We start from the raw sequence: 13,014 nt of genomic DNA on the forward strand, positions 1-13,014 counted from the left end.
TAGACTCGAGTGTCTTACAACACTGTGATCCCTGGCTCAAGGCGGACAAAATGGCTATCTCCAATTTCAATTTAGGCCAGAAAAATGTTCTGCTATGTCGAATTTTGTCCGAAACCTACTTTTGCCAACTAGTCCTAGGTTTTTCGCCAGATCGGAACCAAACCAGTCTAGGACATTTCTCTGGACTCTCTAGATCAATAATTATCGAAAAAAAGTTGAACTTTTGCATTTGGGTGGCTGTAACAGGGTCATTTAGAAAAGGGGCGTGGCAAAATACACTAAAAAGCCTATAAATCCCAAATGAAAACTCAGAACTTCACCAAAATTGATGAGCATATGTGTCAGAACATGGTGAGGAAGCATGCAGAGTTTCATGGAGATCGGACCATAGGTGGCGCTATAACTGGCAAAAAGCCTTCATTCTTATTAGGGGTTCAAGCATGAAATGCTGAAACCCTATTGTAATTGTAAGGATTCGTAAAACGCATCGTGCAGGCCAAACCGTAAGGCCTAGAGACGTGAAACCTGGCCAGATGGTAGGCCTCAATTTGGGGACAACCTATCAGAGTATGACCCCGAATGGCCCATAGGTGGCGCTACAGCAACCAAAAGTTCAAAATTGCTCATAACTCTTAGACCGTTTGTCCCAGGATCAAGTGCCCCATATCGTTGGAATCCTTGGCTCAAGGCGTACAAAATGGCTATCTCCGATTTTGATTTAGGCAGGGACAATTTTCTGCTATGTCGAATTTTGTCCAAAACCTACTTTTGCGAACTAGTCCCTGGTTTTTCGCCCGATCGGAACCAAACCAGTCTAGGACATTTCTCTGGACTCTCTCGATCAATAGTTTTCGAAAAAAAAGTAGAATTTTTGCATTTGGTTGGCTATAACAGGGTCATTTGGAAAATGGGCGGGGCAAAATACAGTCGAAAGCCTATAAATCCTAAACAAAAACTCAGAACATCACGAAAATCGCTGAGCATATGTGTCATGACATGGTGAACAAGCGTGCCGAGTTTCATGCAGATCGGACCATAGGTGGCGCTATAAATGGCAAAAAGGTTCCCTTATTATTAGGGGCCAAGCACAGAATGTGCGTAGGCACCTATTGTATCTGTTGGCGTACCAAAAATAATTCTTCTTCTTCTTCCGCTCTGGGAGTCTATGGCAGCCCATAGAACCGATCGCGGGAAAGTTGTAATGGTTTGACATTCTGATAGAGGACAGTCCCAACATTAAATACACCAATTTTGGTGTGTCTAAGTCATTCCCTCTAGCGCCACCAACTGTCCAAAGTTTCACTCATGTTTATTCTAATAACTTTTGAACCACAAGGGCTAGAAACAAAATTCTTTTTCCCTCTGATTCCTGACCCCATGACGATTCGATTGCACCCTATGACGTCATTTTCCGTCATGAAAAGTTTTCCGCCATTTTGAATTTTCCGGAAAAGCTACTTTTTCGAACTCCTCCTAGGCCGTTGCTCCAATTTCCATGAAAATTGAATCAGATCATCTACAGACCATGCCGACAAAAAGTTATGGAATTCAAGTTGATTCGCTTAGCAATTTTCGAAAAAAACCCACAAACAAATTTTACGTAGCGCTTGCGAAAACAGACGTAAGGCTGTATCTCCGCAACGCTTTATTGGATTCAGACCAAACTTGGCACATGTCATCACAAGCATGACCTGAGGCTACATGCTGCGTTTCGGCGCAGCGCCACCTACTGGTCCGGAGATATGAAAAATGGCTATTTTTGCTTATAACTTCTGAACAGTTTGCCCAAAAATCATCAAATTGGTCTCGTTAGATTCAGGCCAACATGCTGAGTCGACTGATATCCAATTTTACCATATCGGCCATTTTGGCTGTCGACCATTTTGAATTTTGTGCTAAAATGCTGTATTTTAAGAACGCATGAATGGATTGTTACGAAACATGGTATGGGTCATCAGCACGATGCCCTGAAGGAGCGTGAGAAGTTTCGAAACAGCGCCACCTTGTGGTCAAAAGTTATAACAACATTTCCAAAAAGGCTAATAACCGTTGAATAAATCTGCCTATTGAAATGCCACTGGTCTTAATAGATTCCCTGGGTCACGCTGAGAACATAGATACCAAGTTTGCCAAATTTGGCCGAACTTCCTGTCCGCCATCTTGATTTTCAGTCAAAACCTACTTTTTCGAACTCCTCCTAGACCGTTTGTCCGATTTTCACCAAAATCGAATCGTATCATCTCCACACTGTACCGACAAAAAGTTATGGAATTCGTGTTGATTCGTCAAACCGTTCTCGAATACCGCGCAAACAAATTTTACGTTGTGCTACAGCTACAGATTTAGTGCAAAAGTACTAAATCGCCCATAACTCCTAGACCGTTTGTCCTAGACTCGAGTGTCTTACAACACTGTGATCCCTGGCTCAAGGCGGACAAAATGGCTATCTCCAATTTCAATTTAGGCCAGAAAAATGTTCTGCTATGTCGAATTTTGTCCGAAACCTACTTTTGCCAACTAGTCCTAGGTTTTTCGCCAGATCGGAACCAAACCAGTCTAGGACATTTCTCTGGACTCTCTAGATCAATAATTATCGAAAAAAAGTTGAACTTTTGCATTTGGGTGGCTGTAACAGGGTCATTTAGAAAAGGGGCGTGGCAAAATACACTAAAAAGCCTATAAATCCCAAATGAAAACTCAGAACTTCACCAAAATTGATGAGCATATGTGTCAGAACATGGTGAGGAAGCATGCAGAGTTTCATGGAGATCGGACCATAGGTGGCGCTATAACTGGCAAAAAGCCTTCATTCTTATTAGGGGTTCAAGCATGAAATGCTGAAACCCTATTGTAATTGTAAGGATTCGTAAAACGCATCGTGCAGGCCAAACCGTAAGGCCTAGAGACGTGAAACCTGGCCAGATGGTAGGCCTCAATTTGGGGACAACCTATCAGAGTATGACCCCGAATGGCCCATAGGTGGCGCTACAGCAACCAAAAGTTCAAAATTGCTCATAACTCTTAGACCGTTTGTCCCAGGATCAAGTGCCCCATATCGTTGGAATCCTTGGCTCAAGGCGTACAAAATGGCTATCTCCGATTTGCTCGCCCTTCAGGCACCAATTTCGAGTAAATTGCATTTTTTTGAAAAAACTATTTTTGCGAACTTCTCCTTGGTTTTTCACCCGATTGGAACCAAACCACTGCAAGAATATTCTCTGGAGTCTGACAATCAATAATCATCCAAAAAATTCTAAATTTCAATTAACGGTCGATAAGGGGAACCAAAATCTTTGATGGCACCAGGGCCACTTTTACTAAAACGGTTATAAATTGTGAACGGAAAGAGATTTTTTTGCTAAACTTGGGACACATCTTCCTGAGTTCAATCTGAGATCACTTGAAAAAAATCGCAACAATTGGCCACTAGGTAGCACTATAAAATGGTTATAACTTGTGAACGGAAAGAGATATTTTCACAAAACTTGGGACACATGTTCATGAGCTCATTCTGAGGTCACGTGAAAAAAAATCATGACAATTGGCCACTTGGTGGCGCTATAAAATGGTTATAACTTGTGAACGGAATGAGATATTTTCACTAAACTTGAGACACATGTTCATAAGCTCAATCTGAGTTGACATGAAAAAAATCGTGACAATTGGCCACTTGGTGGCGCTATAACAGTGAAAAAAATCATTAAAATAGCTATAAGCGCACACAACCGTTAGTCTACTGAAAATTGGCATGCAGTGTCTTTGTCCAGGGTGCCATGATAGTCTATGAGAACATTGGTGTATCTCAAAAAACTCAGTATACGTCATTGGCACAAAGCCTTGAAGGAGCCTCAGAAGTTTCAAGGAAGCCCATGTTTTTTTCACAGGAGTGACCTCCTAAGAATCCTTGCCGAGTCCAACAATACCAAACATGCCAGGTTTCGCCTTATGGTTTTTGTAAGTGTCATTTAGAGCTTTAAAAAATTGTGGTTATCCTTAAAGCCGATATTCTGATCTAGACAACAACAAAAAAACAAAGGAAATTTGAAAACATAGGTAAATAGTTAAACAATAACGCCAAAATGTTAAAATTCTGATAGGAACTGACAAAAAAATTAATTAAATCCAATCAGTTTCACCCATGGATCATTCTGATGCCCTCACATGTTTGAAACGAACAATGATGGATTGTGATGAAATTTGTTTTGAATTGGGACTGGCGAATCCCCGTCCATACTGTCAATGACCGGTCGCAAAGACCCGCCCACTTTAGTTACTGTTGCTATGTCTGACAAGCGACGCCACTCTCACACCACACCAAGTTCTCACGCAGTGAAAAATACATTGCGGATCAGAAAAAAGACTGCGCGCTGACAGACAAGTACTTTTGATATGAAACAAAGTCTCACCTTTCAAATGTAGTCATTTTTTAGAGACATTTAAACAATAAATACCGTTTTGTGACTCTTTAATGTGTCTGACAGATCGCTGTAGACTCGAGGCTCAGTTAAAGCTGCTTGTGAACCGATCATCTCTTCCTTCTAGTTAATTTATACCATTAAAATAAACATGAATGAACATAAAAGGAATGTTGTTTTAAAGTGCTAAGACGTCAGTACACTTTGTTTTTCAAATTTAAATCCTCCTATGTTAATCTACTAACTCTCCTGACTGCTTTGTTGGACAAAATGGCGGATTATGATTAGTCAGATCGCCTGTCAATAAAACTCCCTGCGAAGGGTCAATTGAGAATGCCTGTGCGCACAATCCTGATCTAATCGACAACTTTGCAGTTGCACATAGGAAAGCCCGGAAAATCCCGCTATAATGTAAGAGAGCATCTTTTTCATGTATTTGGACCTAGGCCTAACAATGTTTTATAGTGCGCTGTCCCCATTGTTTTTTTGTTGTTTTTTTTGTTTTGTTTTTGGTTGAGCGTAGGCTACTCCTGATTTTGTTAGTCATCTCATCTCTTATATGCTGTGTATGATCATATCCTGCCCTATTCATGGTAGCCTACTCGCGGACATTGAGTCATCAATGTCATCAATTGCATCATCAAGGGGCCCGCCTTGATAATCCTACTTAAGGGCCCGGTGTTGGCTCGTTACGCCACTGAATATAATTGTCTAAACTCCTTATCAAAATTAAATATTTACAACAAATCTAAAACATATATATGGGCACACTTTGAGTACTACTAATAAAAGTGGTGGAGATCAGGCAAGACTATAAGAGGACTAGGCAAAAGGTGCTATAACTGTAAAAAAGCTTTAGAACCATATTTCCTATGGTAAACTGCCTGTATTGGCTGTAAATTGACTTTTTCATCTATAATGGCAGTTGTTAAATGCTTGCTAAATAAAACTTGATGTCTTTTGATGCTTGTGTGCTTAAAGGCCTTAAAGGCCTTAAAGGACAAATCCAGTGAAAAATGAACCTAGGGGTAATTAATACATGGTAACCGAGTCCATCGTTCCCTGAGATGCGTTTTCATGATAATCGAATATAAAGTGTTTTATCTCTAAAAACAGATTAGCTCATAACAATAGTATATGGGGCACAGAATAAGTAAAAGTAAATCACTAGTTAATACCACTAACAAGGCTCAAAATAGCCTCACACTAACACGGTAGCATAATGAGGGTCCATACATGCAAACCGAAGCATTGAGAACTTTGTAAGTGTACAGACAGTTTAATAAGAAGATACTTTATAAAGACAGTACATTACGCGTTTACATGCAGGATCCATTTTGGAAAACAGTCTCGACTAATCGGGCCACAAACGCCGTGCTAAGTGAGCTGGTCGATAGGAATTATGTTTGTGAAATCTAACGTAGCACGGCGTTCGTGGCTCGATTAGTCGCGACTGTTTTCCTGTCACGAAACAGTTAACGTGAGACAAGGATACAGGTGCAGAGGAAATTTATTAGTAACATACAGACAAGGTACAAAAACTCAAAAAACTCAGGACTCCAGGAACGGGGAAACTCGGACAACGAACCAGCACAAGACTACAAACACAAGGAGGCTAAATAGGGGAACAAACAAAGGAGGGTAACGAGACAGACAGATGGGACAAATTAACCAATAATCAGATAACAAGATGGGAGGGGCTAGACAATAGACACGAGCACATGGCCCAAAATAACAAAACACCCATGTGCAGCACAAGACAGGACAGGCATGTGACATTTCCAAGATGGATCCTGCATGTAAACGCGTGAATTGAGAAGTGAATCGAGATATTTTCACCAAAATTGACACACATATGTATGGGCTCACTCTGAGGACACATAAAAAAAATTGTGGGACTGAGCCTCTTGGTGGCGCTATAATAGAACAAAACATGAAATTCCCATTGACTTCAATACAGTTTTGTGAAATAAAATGCTATACTAAACTGTGCTGACTAAAAGTTATGGAATTCGTGTCGATAGACGAAACCGTTTTCGTATAGCGCAGCAGCAAAGTTGAGGCATGATGCTAATAGCACTATTCAGAATTTATCTCTGCAATGCCTTGACATATTGACACCAAACTTTGAGTGTGTCATTGTCACTTCACTCTGACCACATCACATCAGTTTTGTAACTGCGCCACCTATTGGTCAAAACTGATAATCCATTAAATCATATTTTGAATGACTTTTTATATGATTTTTCAGCCATTTTGCCTAAAATCCTCTTTAAATGTATTTAATTGCTCATTGTTGCAGTTGGTCTGACACCTTCAGCCATGTTGGCATATCCTGTCATCTGCTTGCGCTTGGCCCCGATAATTGCTGCTTGCAGCTATATTTATTATTATTATTCTTCCGCCATGGGAGTCTATGGCAGCCCATAGAACCGATTGCGGGAAAGTTGTTTTGGTTTGACATTCTGATAGAGGACCGTCTCAACATTAAATACACCAATTTTGGTGTTTCTAAGTCATTCCCTCTAGCGCCACCACCTGTCCAAAGTTTCACTTTTATTTTGCTAATAACTTTTGAACCGTAAGGCCAATCAGCGAAATTCTTTTTTCCTCTGATTCCTGAGCTCATGGCGATTCGATTGCACCCTATGACGTCATTTGCCGTCATAAAAATATGGCCGCCATCTTGAATTTTCAAAAAAAGCTACTTTTTCGAACTCGTCCTAGACGGTTTGTCCGATTTGCACGAAAATTGAACCAGATCATCTTCAGGTAGTGCTGACAAAAAGTTATGGAATTCAAATGGATTCGTCAAACCGTTTTCAATAAACGCACAAATACATTTTACGTAGCGCTAGCAAAAACAGTCGTAAGGCCGTATCTCCGCAACGGTTTATCGTATTCAGACCAAACTTGGTACTTGTACTCACAAGCATGACCTGAGGCTACATGCTGTGTTTCGGCGCAGCGCCACCTACTGGTCCGGAGATATGAAAAATGGCTATTTTTGCTTATAACTTCTGAACAGTTTGTCCAAAAATCATACAATTGGTCTCGTTAGATTCAGGGCAACATGCCGAGTCGACTGATATCCAATTTGACCATATCGGTCATTTTGGCTGTCGGCCATTTTGAATTTTGTGCTAAAATTCTGTATTTTATGAACGCATGAACGGATTGTTACGAAACGTGGTATGGGTCATCAGCACAATGCCCTGAATGAGCCTGAGAAGTTTCGAAACAGCGCCACCTAGTGGTGAATTTTTTTTCCCAAATGCTTATAACTTTGGGTGTGGTCGACTTATTTTCACGAAACTCATCTTTTTAGACTCCTGAATCGTTGCCGAGTCCTACGATACCAAACATGCTAGGTTTTGCCTTACGGTTTGTGTAGCGTTGTGATTTAGCGCTTAAAAAACATTTGGCTATATCTTTGAAACCGCTAGTCCGATCGAGACGAAACCACCGTCAGAAGTTTGGAAACATAGGTCGATAGCTATACGCCAATGCCCAAATGCGAAAATATTGATGTTTAGGGGTACTAATTTCCAATCAAAGTCATGTGTCAGTCATTTTTTTCGTGTTTTTTCATATAAATGTCTATAACTCCGAAGTGAATTGAGATATTTTCACCAAAATTGACACACATATGTATGGGCTCACTCTGAGGACACGTAAAAAAAATTGTGGGACTGAGCCTCTTGGTGGCGCTATAATTGAACAAAATATGAAATTCCCATTGACTTCAATACAGTTTTGTGAAATAAAATGCTATACTAAACAAATGCATTGGTGTAATATTACGAAACTCAGATTGTGTCATCAGCACCATCCCCTGAAGGCAACCAAAATATTTCAAGACAGCGCCACCTAGTGGTCAAAAGTTATAACAAAATTTCCAAAAAGGCTAATAACTTTTGAATAAATCTGGCTATTGAAATGCCACGGGTCTTAATAGATTCCTTGGGTCAAGCCGAGAACATAGATACCAAGTTTTCCTTATTTGGCCAAACTTCCTGTCCGCCATCTTGATTTTCATTCAAAACCTACTTTTTCTAACTCCTCCTAGACCGTTTGTCCGATTTTCACCAAAATCGAATCGTATCATCTCCAGACTGTGCCGACAAAAAGTTATGGATTTCGTGTCGATTGATGAAACCGTTTTTGTATAGCACAGCAGCAAAGTTGAGGCATGATGCCAAAATGACTATTCAGGCTTTATATCTGCAATGCCTCGACATATTGACACAAAACTTTGTATGTGTCACTGTCTCCTTACTCTGACCACACCACATCAATTTCGTAACAGCGCCACCTTTTGGTCAAAAGTGACAATCCATTAAATCATATTTTGAATCACTTTTTACATGATTTTTCAGCCATTTCGCCTAAAATCCTCTTTAAATGTCTTTAATTGGTCATTGTTGCAGTTGGTCTGACACTTTCAGACATGTTGGCATGTCTTGTCGTCTTATTCTGCTTGGCCCCGGTAATTGCTGCTTGCAGCTATATTTATTATTATTATTCTTCCGCTCTGGGAGTCTATGGCAGCCCATAGAACCGATTGCGGGAAAGTTGTTTTGGTTTGACATTCTGATAGAGGACAGTCCCAACATTAAATTCACCAATTTTGGTGTGTCTAAGTCATTCCCTCTAGCGCCACCAACTGTCCAAAGTTTCACTTTTATTTTGCTAATAACTTTTGAACCGTAAGGCCAATCAACAAAATTCTTTTTTCTTCTGATTCCTGAGCTCATGGCGATTCGATTGCACCCTATGTCGTCATTTTGCGTCATAAAAATATGTCCGCCATTTTGAATTTTTTGTAAAACCTACTTTTTCGAACTCGTCCTAGACGGTTTGTCCGATTTGCATGAAAATTGAACCAGATCATCTTCAGGTAGTGCTGACCAAAAGTTATGGAATTCAAATTGATTCGTCAAACCGTTTTCGATAAACGCTCAAACTAATTTTACGTAGCGCCTGCAGAAACAGTCGTAAGGCTGTATCTCCGCAACGGTTTATCGTATTCAGACCAAACTTGGTACATGTACTCACAAGCATGACCTGAGGCTACATGCTGCGTTTCGGCGCAGCGCCACCTACTGGTCCGGAGATATGAAAAATGGCTATTTTTGCTTATAACTTCTGAACAGTTTGTCCAAAAATCATAAAATTGGTCTTGATAGATTCAGGACGACATGCCGAGTCGACTGATATCCAATTTTGCCATATCGGCCATTTTGACTGTCGGCCATTTTGAATTTTGTGCTAAAATGCTGTATTTTAACAACGCATGAACGGATTGTTACGAAACTTGGTATGGGTCATCAACACGATGTCCTGAAGGAGTGTGAGAAGTTTCGTAACAGCGCCACCTAGTGGTGAATTTTTTTTTTCAAATGCTTATAACTTTGGGTGTGATCGACTTATTTTCACGAAACTCATCTCCTTGGACTCCTGAATCATTGCCGAGTCCTACGATACCAAACATGTTAGGTTTCGCCTAACGGTTTGTGTAGCGTTGTGATTTAGCGCTTAAAAAACATTAGGCTATATCTTCGAAACCGCTTGTCCGATCGAGACGAAACCACCGTCAGAAGTTTGGAAACATAGGTCGATAGCTATACGCCAATGCCCAAATGCGAAAATATTGATGTTTAGGGGTAGTAATATTCAATCAAAGTCATGTGTCAGTCATTTTTTACGTGTTTTTTCATATAAATGTCTATAACTCCGAAGCAAATTGAGATTTTTGCACCAAAATCGACACATATATGTATGGGCTCACTCTGATGACACATAAAAAAAATGGTGGGACTGAGCCTCTTGGTGGCGCTATAATAGAACAAAACATGAAATTCCCATTGATTTCAATACTGTTTTGTGAAATAAAATGCTATACTAAACAAATGCATTGGTGTAATATTACGAAACTCAGAATGTTCCTTCAGCACCATCCCCTGAAGGTATTCAAAATATTTCGAAACAGCGCCACCTAGTGGTCAAAAGTTATAACAAATTTTCCAAAAAGGCTAATAACTTTTGAATAAATCTGGCTATTGAAATGCCACTGGTCTTAATAGAGTCCTTGGGTCAAGCCGAGAACATAGATACCAAGTTTTCCTTATTTGGCCGAACTTCCTGTCCGCCATCTTGATTTTCAGTCAAAACCTACTTTTTCGAACTCCTCCTAGACCGTTTGTCCGATTTTCACCAAAATCGAATCGTATCATCTCCAGACCGTGCCGACTAAAAGTTATGGATTTCGTGTCGATAGACGAAACCGTTTTCGTATAGCGCAGCAGCAAAGTTGAGGCATGATGCTAATAGCACTATTCAGGCTTTATCTCTGCAATGCCTTGACATATTAACACCAAACTTTGTATGTGTCATTGTCACTTCACTCTGACCACATCACATCAGTTTTGTAACTGCGCCACCTATTGGTCGAAAGTGATAGTCCATTAAATCATATTTTTCTTCACTGTTTCTATGATTTTTCAGGCATTTTGCCTAAAATCCTCTTTAATGTCTTTAATTGCTCATTGGTCTGACACTTTCAGCAATGTTGGCATGTCTTGTCATCTGATTGTGCTTGGCCCCGGTAATTGCTGCTTGCAGCTATATTTCACTTTGGGATGCATCTGTGTGAGTGTGAGTGTTCGTTGGGTGTGTAGGTGGAGATGTTAGATGAACCCAGAGAAAATAGAGTGTGAAAGTGAGCTGCCGTTCAGCCTGGTGCATTGTGGGATGTCTTGAGTTAATTACACTCGGATCTCTCTCTCTCTCTCTGTGCTTATGGGCTGCAAGAACTGTTGACGACACGCAGCTAAATTACAGGAGTCCATTATACGGTGCGAATATCCCATAATGTGATGTGGGTGTTTGAATGGGCTTTCAATGGAAACCCGACATGAGGATAAACCGTGACTCCGCTCGCCTCAGATCTACCCTGCCTTAAACAATGCCGTTCTCACCCTCGTATCATCCCAAACCTCTACGGTTTCCTTTCATGCGTGGAGCACAACAGGAGGTTTTGTGTTCTCCTTTTGTTTGTGTAGGCGCCCTAAACCTAATGCCCGTTTCTCACTTATAGGCTCTCTTCCAAAACCTATGAGCTGCCCACATGCTCCTGATGTTCCTGAAGGTAGGCAGCGGCATTCGAAGATACCTGCTTTCCCTTTCCTTTTGTGTTATTTTAGTTTTGTTTATATACTATTATTGTTGTATTAGTTTTAGTTTACTATAATAGCCCTGTTTAGCAGCATATACACTCAGAAAAAAGGATACAAAAGCTGTCACTGTGGCGGTCCCTTTGTACCTAGTGCATATTGGTACCAAAAGTGTACATATTAGTTCCAAAAGTGTACATATTAGTACCTAAATGGTACATATTAGAACCCTTTTGAAGGACACTGTCCCAGTGACAGCTTTTGTACCTTTTTTTCTGAGAGTGATAACAGCCATTTTGAGTCAAATCTCCATAATTTGGTCAATTAAAAACATAAAAGTCAATGCAACTCACAAGGTTTTGGGACAGAGCCTTAGTGTGACAAAGGGTGTGTGTGTGTGTGTGTGTTGCCCTCTCTGAACCCATTTGTGATGTAATTGCACATTAGATTCATTTGGCAATATTTAAATCTGCTGAACTGAATAATGAACATAAGTGAGTTTTAATATAAGCGATAATAACAGCAAACACAAGCCCTCCTTCCCCCACCGCCCTCTGTTTCTGTCTCTAATCGTTTCTGCGCTCAGATGATTGCTTTCTGAAATGACCACTGCATAAATAATACCGGCTAAATTACTTGTAAATGACACTCTGGGATTGTGGATATGAAATACAGGTACTTGATTCTCTCAATTCAAACAGAGAGCTTGCGGAACAATCAGAGATTATTCACAATTAGACACTGGAAAATTACATGGACAAACAGAGCAAACACGCACAGAGCCTCTGATGCCCGTACGACAACACGTTATGGAGGATTTAGAGGTCAATATGAATGATGTTTAATATAAGTTCACGATCTGTGATCCAACATAACTGCACTTCATTGAGCAGGTTATTATAGCCATACGATTTATTGCTCGTGTTTGTCTGAATGTTTATGCATGATGCTGCAGTCTGTCTTAATGTCTCCAGTTATTTATGTGTGTTCTGGCTTATTGCCATACATAAATCCATATGTAAGATATCATGGTAGATTCATCTTATTTGAATAATATTGTGTGGGGTAATGCACCAAGTGATGTTTGTTTGTGGTGTTTAAGCGATAAGAAATTGTAACTTTGAAGGGTTATTCTTCGCTTTTGTAGCTTTTCCCCTTTGAAGTCCATTTATAATGTTAGTGTTTCCTGCATCAGAAAAAATTAAAAATCATAATTTAGTTTTTCATTGCTACTCTCTCTGACCTTATGTAATTGATTTTCTTTGTTATGTGATCCACATGCTCAAAAAATGTTATGATACCATAACAGTGATTTGATGTTTTATTGACCCTTTTTGCAGTTTAGTTTCATTAAATGGTCTGGTTGAATTTCAAAGAGCAGTTTTGCATAATATGTCCCCCCTTTAAAAAATGATCACTAAGTA

The sequence above is a fragment of the Abramis brama genome (assembly GCF_963993115.1).
Source record: "Abramis brama genome assembly, chromosome: 5".
Lineage (NCBI taxonomy): Eukaryota > Metazoa > Chordata > Actinopteri > Cypriniformes > Leuciscidae > Abramis > Abramis brama.